A 10,439-nucleotide genomic window follows, 5' to 3' on the forward strand; every position below is an offset into this window, starting at 1 on the left:
ATCCAGTTTTGTGGCCTTTAATGTGTTTTATTCTCATGATCCAGTGGAGTGTGTTTTCACTTCTGTAGGAGTTTAGAAATCATTTCTTCTTTATTCTGCACGAGTCTCTGGTTCAGAGTTCAGACTTTCTGATGAATCAAATGACAGTTTCATCACTAAAAGAAACAAGTATTTCACTGTGAACTCCATGAGAGGGCAAAGGTCATTCCAGAGGTCACAGGTCATCAACACTTATTAAAATGCTTTAAGAAACACATAATCATTTAGAAACTCCCAGTTAAGATGTGTAAAGATCAGTACAGAGTCTTTCTGATTATATTATTTATTTAGATTTAATAGTTTTCATGCATTAAGAGACATTTAGAGACGATGAGACTGTGTGTGTGTGTGTGTGTGTGTGTGTGTGTGTGTGTGTGTGTTCATTTGAGTGTGACAGAGGTTTTTGTACGACTCTTTCACTAGAATGAAACACTGTGGTTCACTTTCGGTGGAGGAACTAAACTGACGATCAGTAAGTCTTTTCTATTCTCTATAAAAATGTTCTCTAATAAGAAAATTTAAATTCATTAATTTTATTTTATTTTTTAGATTATTTCAACAAGATAATTATTCATGATGATCTTAAAATGCCATGAATGAACCTTAAAAAAAAAACATCTAAAAGATGATCTTATTTGTCACCAAGATAATTCATTTATTAATATGTTTTTGAAAAGCAATAAAGCAATTTATCATTTAACTATTTTATTATTTACTTAACCCTCTACTGCATAGCGTTGCCCCCAGGCAACGGAAAGTTTTCTTAAGCCCTGTGTTCAGTACATTTTTCTTTAAATGATTGCAACCAATTAGAATGTTTGAAAAAGTATCAAAGAACAGTCCAATAAGGTTTGGGAGTCACTATCAAGCACCATTTGAAGGCGGGACGTCCTTTTCTGACACATGGTCACAGGAGCACATGGTGTGAGATGAAAGCAAGATTATTTGCTTTAGTAATCATATTTAAAATGACATGAACTGTACATAAAAAATATGTGTGTGTGTATGAAGGTGTAGAGAAGCCTTTTGGCAGGTTTTGTGAATTTATTTTTATTTTGCATGTTCACAAATTCAGTTTTTCTTCTTGTTGCCTCAGGGCAACGTTATGCGATAAGGGGTACTTTTCAAGGATGTCTTGGACAATACCTCACAATGGCAAATAATGTGTTACAAGTAGGGAAGATGTAGGGTTCCTGGGTGCACAGGAACACCCAAAGTCACCAAAGTGACACTAATGTGCAGCATCCACAGTCATGTTAGAACAGAAAGGGGCCATCTACAAACTGTTCCCACAAAGTTGGGAGCATGAAATTGTCCAAATTGTCTTGGTATGCTAAAGCATTAGGAGTTCCTTTCACTGGACCTAAGGGGCAAAGCCCAACCCCTGAAAAACAACCCCACACCATAATCCCCCCTCCACCAAACAACCCCACACCATAATCCCCCCTCCACCAAACAACCCCACACCATAATCCCCCCTCCACCAAACAACCCCACACCATAATCCCCCCTCCACCAAACAACCCCACACCATAATCCCCCCTCTACAAAACTTTACACTTGGCACAATGCAGTCAGGCAAGTACCGTTTTCCTGCCAAACCCAGACTCGTCCATTGGATTGCCAGTCAGAGTTATTTAAGTGTTTTTCCCTTTTTACTTAAATGATTTCTTGACATTTTTTAATAATTTTTTTTATTTTTGTATTGCTCTCTGAGAATTGTATAATGATCATTTTCTCTATGATTCTTTACCATTGTTGCATAACGTTGCCCTCAGGCAACAAAAAAATATTTTGGGGTGGGGGGGTTGGGGGAGGGACATTTTTCAATAAATCAATAAAATGTTCCCAAATGAGCCAGGAAATGATGTGAAATAATTTTTATCATGTGTCATCAAAATTCATGCAGTAGAGGGTTAAGTTTTATATTTCATATTGTTTTTAAATGTTATTTTTAATTTTACATTAATAATTTAATTATTATTGATAACACTTGATTGTATTTTAATGTTGCCTATGGATTGCAGTATTTTATGATATATTCAATTATTTCTTGATATAAATAATTTTGTCTATAATTTAACAATTAAGGGTTTTTAAAATGCATCCAAAGTTTGATAATACATTTTTTGTGTAAGCGTCATCATCAGACAAAGAGATATTTAGTTAATAAGCATTTTAAAAATCAACAATTTAAACTGTTAAGTTTGCTGATGATTATGATTGTGTCTTAACAGTAGAATTTAAAATATATATTGAAACTTTGCTGAAAATTACGATTGATTTTTTTGTGAGTATCAAAATGTATGAATATTTTTACAAATTAATATTGAAATTATTATTTAAAATTTTAAATCTTATGAAGAAATCACAATATATTAATCAATTTTCATGTGGACAATGTTGTTTAAAATAAGAATGAGATTAAAATGTTCTGTAACTTCTGAAAAAAAATAAAAAGTAATTTTTTTTTATTATTAAATTTAACAATTTGTATAGCCATTTTAAATGTCATATTTCATTTTACAGTAATATTTAAAATATTATTATTTCTAACATTTAGTTAATTTTATATATTGAAAAATTAAAATCTATTCAATAATTTCTTCATATATAGTTTTTGTCTATAATTCTTGGTAAATGTAACTATTAAGGGCTTTTTTAAATGCATGAAACAAAAGTTGTATAATGTGGAAACATAAATATAATCTTTTATAATTTTCATCAGACAGAAAGAAACTCAGTTGAAGAGCATTTTGAAAATTAATCATTTAAACTATCAAATTTGCTGATGTTTATGATTGTGAGTTTCTGAATAGCAGAATATTTTCAAAATACAATTAATATTGAAATGATCATTTAAATTAGTTTTCTAGATCTTATAACGACATCACAATATAATCATCAATTTACTTGGATAATGTTTTTCAAACTCATTCTGTGGATCATTTAAAATGTAACTTGTATATTTAAAATAAAATGATCATTCATGAATGTGTGTGTGTGTGTGTGTGTGTGTGTGTGTTCCAGCGGGTCCCTCCGTGTCTCCCTCCGTGTCTCTGCTGTCTCCCTCTTCTCTGCTGATCTCTGGAGACCCCCCCGCTCTGCTCTGCCTGCTCAGCTCTTACTCTCCACAGGGGGCGACGGTGAGCTGGACGCTGGACGGGTCAGAGGTCACCGAGGGGGTTCAGACCAGCGCAGAGAGCGAGCGGGACGGTCTCTACAGTCGCAGCAGCGTCCTGAGCCTCAGCAAAGCACGCTGGGAAGACACAGAGCGCTTCGTCTGCAGAGGAACACATGCCGGAGCTGCTCACGAGGCCTCGTTCCTCAAGAGCTCCGAGTGCTGATGTTTCTCCAGTGAAGACCAGCGTATCTGAGCGTCACGTGATTTACAGCTCAATACTGAAGCAGTCTGTCAATGTGCTGCCATTGCTGTTCATTCAATAAAGCTTCATCTGAACGCAAGCGCACATTTGTGTTGGACTGCATCATTGATCAGTGTGTCGTTCCTTCAAAGTCCTGCACTAAAGTTTCAGCGGCTTTTGATTGATTGTAATTAGGGGTGGAACAATAATTACAGTGGATAGTGACAATATGTATCGTATTATTCACCCAAAATGAAAATTACTGTGTTAAAAAATTCAAGTTTACAGGGTTTTCGTGTCACTACTACATTAAACTACTGTATATAATGTTGAATATAATGTATAATAATGCAATGGGGGAATATTTGTGGGTCCTGATAATGCCAAATGTCTGATGTTACCAGTAAAAAGTGGCCTACATTATTTTAGATATATCTAGTCAGAGACATCAAGCATTTTCGTCTGAAATAATTCAGTATTTTCAGCTTCAGAATCATGAATATTGTTATTCTGGTGTCTCTATTGTCCTGTGCATTGGGTTATCAGCACCAAGTCCAAGCCTATTCATTTACACACACAATGTTAAACCAAATGTACCATTTTGATGGAGTATGGCAATAATATGGTATTGTGAGTTCAGGATGGTGACATAAGGGTCTCGTTACACCCCTAATTGTAATAGTTGAGAACAGCTGCATTCAGCAGTAAATGTGAAATGAAGCTCTTGGGGTTTGAACATGGTCACTGGAGACGAGCTGCTCTATTCTGAGACCGTCACAATCACTAAACCTGACAATGCAAATGAGATTTACACCTCAAACTCACAGTTTCACTCTTTTACTGGTTCAACGCTCTGAACTGGAGCAGTTTCACTTCTGCTCATGAGAAATGAGTTATGAGTAATAAATTCATTAGTTTGAGATGGAGCAACTTGAAAAACTGATCAAAAACAGCTTTATGTTACTTATGATAGACAATGACTTTATATGAATTTAGAATAAGATATGTGTGCAATATAATCTACAAAAAACTACAAGACTGAACTAGGCACAATGTAATATTTTTGTTTGATTTTATATCAGTTTTGTAGTTTTCTGATTCTGAGCAAATTAGACTCAAACTCGTCTGTCACAGATTACAGTCTAATAGAGTTGATTTCAGTCATAAGTCAGTTTTGAACACGTGTAGTTCCTGTGTTTGTCCTCTGTCTGTGTGTGTGTGTGTGTGTGTGTGTGTGTGTGTGTGTGTGTGTGTGTGTGTGTGTGTGTGTGTGTGTGTGTGTGTGTGTGTGTGTGTGTGTGTGTGTGTGTGTGTGTGTGTGTGTGTGTGTGTGAGAGAGAGAAGGGGGTGTATTGGAATCCACTGCTGCTTCAATGTATACATAATGAGTGATTATAATCAAGGTATTAATCAATATTTTTCCTTGTAAATATCAAATGAGTTGAATGACTTCTCTGAAGATTTTACGTTGTTATAGAAGTTACCAGTGTGATTACTGAAATGTTTTTTTCCATTTTCTCTAATGTCTGTATTTGATATCTGAATGCAGTAACAGTGCTTGCTCATTTAGCCCGGCTTCCAGAAATGAAACAGGGACATGTGTTGTGTTTGAGAAAGGTCTTCAACGTGTTAAAACATATAGCGGTCACTGAAGCCAATAGTTTAAGGGACCATTTCTCAGTTAAAGCCTTACTTTCCAGTTAGACTAAGTGTTCCTCTCCTTGAGAGAAAGAACGCATTATCTTCATGTTTTGAGACGACTCTCCTGTTTATAATAAATCCAACCTTGGAAAAGCTGTGTGTCAGTGTGTGTGTTAGTCTTCTTGGTTACAGGTTAAGGAACCACTGGCATTATTGGAGATTGACTGAGTTGTTGTTCAGGACATGCTGGTGCCCAGCAACCCAAATCTGCGACCTGGAAGGTCACGACGTGCCTAACTTCAGAGTCCGAGTGTCAGCTGCATAATCAATGGAGAAATGCTTCAGTCTATCTGTATATGTGAGGAAAATTACTATAGGTGTGTTGGACATCGGCTGCGGCTGGATGTAACCGATCGGCGAGAGTAGCCGCGTGCAGGCGGGGAGGAGCTGCAAACGGAGACGTGAAGTCGGACACTTTCTGGTTCCCGTAGAGACCACTCATGTGGTGTTTGCATACTTTACCACAGCTGAAGTGAAATAAATGCAATATTTGCCAAATAATACACAGATGTTTCAGAGATATGTTCATTCAATGCTTTATGTACTGCTTCATACAGCGTCTGTTTGAACAAGAATACAGTTCAACATAAGCTACTATCAATGAAGTGGAGTCTACGATTTTTAATCAGTTTTAATTTGATAAACACGACACAATATAACATTGCAACTACATGAAAATAGTGTATACTGTTATAAAAAAAACTGATTTGTGAGCTTTAGAGGAATTAAAGGTGTTTGAATAAACACGAAACACATGTGATCGTTGTCATGCGGTGAATCCGGCCAATCGTGGAACAGCTGTGTCGTCATCAGCCCTCGTGCAGCCGCTCTTGAGTTCTCCGCCTACTCTCGAATCGCTCTTGCGGTACTTTGATGGCACACATCACTGTCACGTGGCGTCGGCACTGTATCAAGTCGGACAAAATTTCTAACCATCATGCACTGCTTCAAGTCAGCCGCCGATTGGTCTGCGTAGAGCTGCATGAAGTCGAACAAGTCTAATGTCACAGCCGGCGCCGCCCACCCCATACACAAAATAAATATATTTGAAATATATTTTCAGAGTATATTTTGGAATATATGCAAATATTTGAAATTGGCCCAATAAATATATTTCACACTTAACATTTTTACATTTACATTTATTCATTTAGCTGACGCTTCTATCCAAAGCGACTTACAATTGCTATATATGTCAGAGGTCGCACGCCTCTGGAGCAACTAGGGGTTAAGTGTCTTGCTCAGGGACAAATTGGTGTCTCACAGTGGATTCGAACCCGGGTCTCTCACACCAAAGGCATGTGTCTTATCCATTGCGCCACTACCACCCAACATCATACATTTTTGTTATATTTCAGAATTTATTTCAATGTATTTGGAATATATGCCACATATATTTTGACACTTTTGGGGACCCATACAGAAAAAAAGTACATTGAAATATATTCTGAAATATAACAAAAAAATATGATGTTAAGTGTGAAATATATTTATTGGGCCAATTTCAAATATTTCCATATATTCCAAAATATACTCTGAAAATATATTTAAAATTTATTTATTTTGTGTATGGGACGCTCCTCGGCCCAGGCTCGCCATTGCCAGGTCCTGTTCCCGTTCCCCTGCACGGGCCTGGCCCTCCATCCCTCCATCCCTCCATCCCTCCATCCCTCCATCCCTCCATCCCCCCCACCGCCTCCACTCCACTCCACCCCACTCCACCACCCTCCTGGACTGTGTCCTGAGGAGCGTCTGGAATCTGCTCCTGAAGTGGGGGACTCCCACTATTCCTGTCTTGTGTGGACTTTTTGTCAATTCCTGTCCTGTGCCATGTTTTGTAGTCCTTTTGTCTTGTTTATTAGTCTTCCCAGGTGTTTCTGATTAGCCACGCCCCCTTGTTATCTTGTTAAGCTTGTTTGCATGTGTGTTTAAGCCCTGTGTGTAGTTCAGTCTTGAGTTCTTAATGTTGTATGTAGGTTGTCCTGTTCCCTAGTCTGAGTCTGAGTCTGTCAAATTTTGAGTTTTATTTAATAAAAGACTACGGCACGTGGATCCTGCTTCCTCCTATATGTTTCAACCGCATCGTTACAGTTGTGTGTGTGATCATGTTTTTACTCAATTCCTGTCACACAACAGTTCAGTCACTAGCTATGCTGCCATCCTCCTATTTTATGTGAATTTTGGGATTGACTATCACACAAAAAAACGTCGGATGGAAATGCAGAGATTCACATAAATTATAAAAATGTGCAGAAAAATCGTATGAGCTCAACTGAGGTGATAATGTTTTTATCCGATAAGAAGACATGCACATAAACTATAATGGAAACATATTCATAAATCCCTCAATGCGCAACAAAAAACTCACGTGATTTTGTCTTAACAGGGGATGTGATTGATAACTGGAATCATCTTAAGGGTTTGGTTGTAATATTTTTAATGAACTGTTAAAATTATCCTCACCGCAAACAGCCGTAACATAGCTAACTGTTTTAGCATGTGGGTTTGAAGTTAGCAACAACTAACTTAAACTAACTAACAACTACTGAAACTCTAGGCGTTTCTCAATGTCAAGGAAGGATCCTCGGAAGCCAGAATTTCGAGGATGCTACGTCATCGACATCCGTCGAAGGACTGTTCCAATGTCGAGGATCCTCGGAATTTCCACCAAGGACTGAGTCCTTCGTTCGAAAAATATCCCATATACAGGAAAGGATGCATATGTGTAGCCTTCGCGCTCTCAAATCACCCACAATCCTATGTGCGCAGCTTTGCTATCTTGTTAAAAAAATTCTAAATGTTGGACGTTAACGGAGTCGGAGCGTTAGTGTAATAGTGAGTACAGGCCGTTTGTGTTTGTACATTTCTTTGTAATATAGTGTGATGTTAATTTTCCAATACTTTTAAATATGGTTTAAATGTTTATTTGTGCTTTATGTTTAAAAAGGAGTGTGTGTTATGTGCATTTATTCATAGCATTATTTTCGCTTGGCATACCAGCGTGATGACGTCATCGCACGCATCGCATAGTAACCCGCACGCGAGTGATGCTTCATTCGTAGTAAATGCAGAGACGAGAAGCCATCACAAATGCGTTCTTCTCTTCATTGTCTTGTTACTTACAGGTAACTGCAAAGTATAATGCAAAACACACTTCCGATTTAAGCATAAACACTGTTAATATAATATGAATGAGTTGTGCGCGTGTTTAACGCAGTTGTTTTGTTATATGAATAGTGCGTCATGAGTTTGTCATGTTGAGCACATGGTTAGCATAAGTGCTCTGCGATTAGCGCCAGAGTCCGCCACATAATTGATTAAAGTATAAATACTATTCGAATCTATAACGTATAATATTGTTTAGTGTTATAAATTATTTCTAATTTACATACGTGGTCGTAATCGACGGTGATGTCTGTAAACTGTGTAATGCGTTACATTTGAGTGAATGTAGTGAATGTAGTTGAGTGAATTTCACATGTCTTGTCATTCAATGTAATACATCAGACAACGAACTTGTATGTGTTCTAAACTGAGAATAGGGAGTGGATTCTTAATGTGTTTTACATCATCATTCTCATGTTATTATTTAGATAAAGGGTAAATGCTAGTTAAAGTGTTTTATATATAAAAATGATCTATTAGGGTGTCACTTTGGCAATTGTAAACCCTGAATATGCAAAATGTTTACAGTTGTAATATGCATATACTTTTATTGATTCGTAGTAAATGCAGAGACGAGAAGCCATCACAAATGCGTTCTTCTCTTCATTGTCTTGTTACTTACAGGAGTACTACATATTTTGGAGGCCCCGCTGGGATGATTGTTGGGTGGTCTGACTCCTTCATCAGCGAGAACCACCCAGTCACATTCATCTCTTACCCAGACGTACAGCAGTGAGGCTGCAGAGTGAAGTGGAGAGACAAGGCCGATTTAGTGGTGCGTGCGCTTGAGACACAGTGAGTTCAGAAGCGACGGCACCCAGGTCAGTGAGGTAACCACCACTTTCAACACTGCTAAATACTGTAGAGGAAAAAAAGAAAAGAAAAGGAAGAATGGATGCGCTTGAAAGTCTTCAGGAGGAGATAGGAGAAAAATTATGCACACTGTCAAGAGAGAAATTAATAGAACTCTGCTCCTTTTTACACATCCCGTCAGTGAAAGATGTGACCCGCCTCTCACTCATAAAGTATATCAGCAGTCATTTATTGAGGAGTGAGCTGGAAGAACTAGAGGATAGTGGCATGGCAGAGTTATTGTGTATTCATGAGAAGATAAGTGACCTCACAGTGGCTACTGCTGACAATCCAGAAAAATGGGTGGAGCCAGGACACGTTGAAAGAGACATGAACACGGCCCAGAGACCAGTGAGAGAAAGTAGTACTGTAACTGAGTCATTTCAGGCTATGCATATTAATACTGCTGTAGCACACACCACATCGGGGACGCCGGCAACATCCGATAGGAGGCGGACAGACCATTCACAACTGCCCCAGAGACACAGCGCGCCAGTCATTTGGCATAAAGAGTTTAAAATCTCAGGCTTGATCGGTGAACCAGGCCAAAAGGACCGATTATCATTCTCTAGTCTCGCTCGTCAAATCGAGAGTGGGTTGGGCAAGGGATATCCTGAACAGGAAATCATAGATGCAGTAATCAGATCCATTACACCTGGGCTTCAGCTGCGTAGCTATCTTGAAGGGAAAGCTGGTTTAACTCTTCCTACTCTGAGACGCATTCTCCGTTCTCATTATCAAGAAAAAAATGCAACTGAATTATACAAACAATTGACCACCGAGGGCCAGCGTAGCAAAGAGACCCCCCAAAACTTCCTGATACGGGCTCTTGACCTGAGACAAAAAATTCTGTTTGCCTCGCAAGAAGATGAATCTGGGCTGAAGTATGACCCTGTTTTAGTGCAGAACATGTTTCTGCATTCAGTTTTAACGGGCTTGCAAAACGACCGTGTTCAGAGCGACTTACAGCCGTATCTTTCTGACGCCGCAATCTCCGATGAAGTATTGCTAGAAAAATTAAATGTTGCATGCTCTCATGAGTCAGAGAGGCAGAACAAGCGGAAAACAGAACGCCAAGCTATTGTTCACGCCACCCAGCTTGATGAACCCGTCCCTGTACAAAAATGTCTGCCTAAACAGTCAAAGTTCGACTTGATGTCTCAGTTAAAAAGACTTAGCGATGACATTATGCAGATCAAAGAGCAAATTCAGCAGCCACAAGTTACATCACAGCAGTGCTTTGCAGTTAACAATGAAGAGTTAGCAGTGACAGCGGCACGCCGTCATCCGCAGAACATGCCACAGATCAGCCAGCTG

At 38.5% G+C, this 10,439-nt stretch overlaps 2 long non-coding RNA genes across 2 annotated transcripts in view; one reads left to right on the forward strand and one right to left on the reverse strand.

The window, feature by feature from the left end:
• Positions 1-10,439, reverse strand: part of LOC309508997 — a 58,995-nt gene that overhangs the window by 25,045 nt on the left and 23,511 nt on the right. The window lies entirely within an intron of this gene.
• On the forward strand, positions 11-3,509 carry LOC309508993. The gene is made up of 2 exons (XR_014209755.1): positions 11-511; positions 3,070-3,509. It is a non-coding gene; the product is annotated as an uncharacterized lncRNA (long non-coding RNA).

Source organism: Leuciscus leuciscus, assembly GCF_965113295.1.
Source record: "Leuciscus leuciscus genome assembly, chromosome: 11".
Taxonomy (NCBI): domain Eukaryota; kingdom Metazoa; phylum Chordata; class Actinopteri; order Cypriniformes; family Leuciscidae; genus Leuciscus; species Leuciscus leuciscus.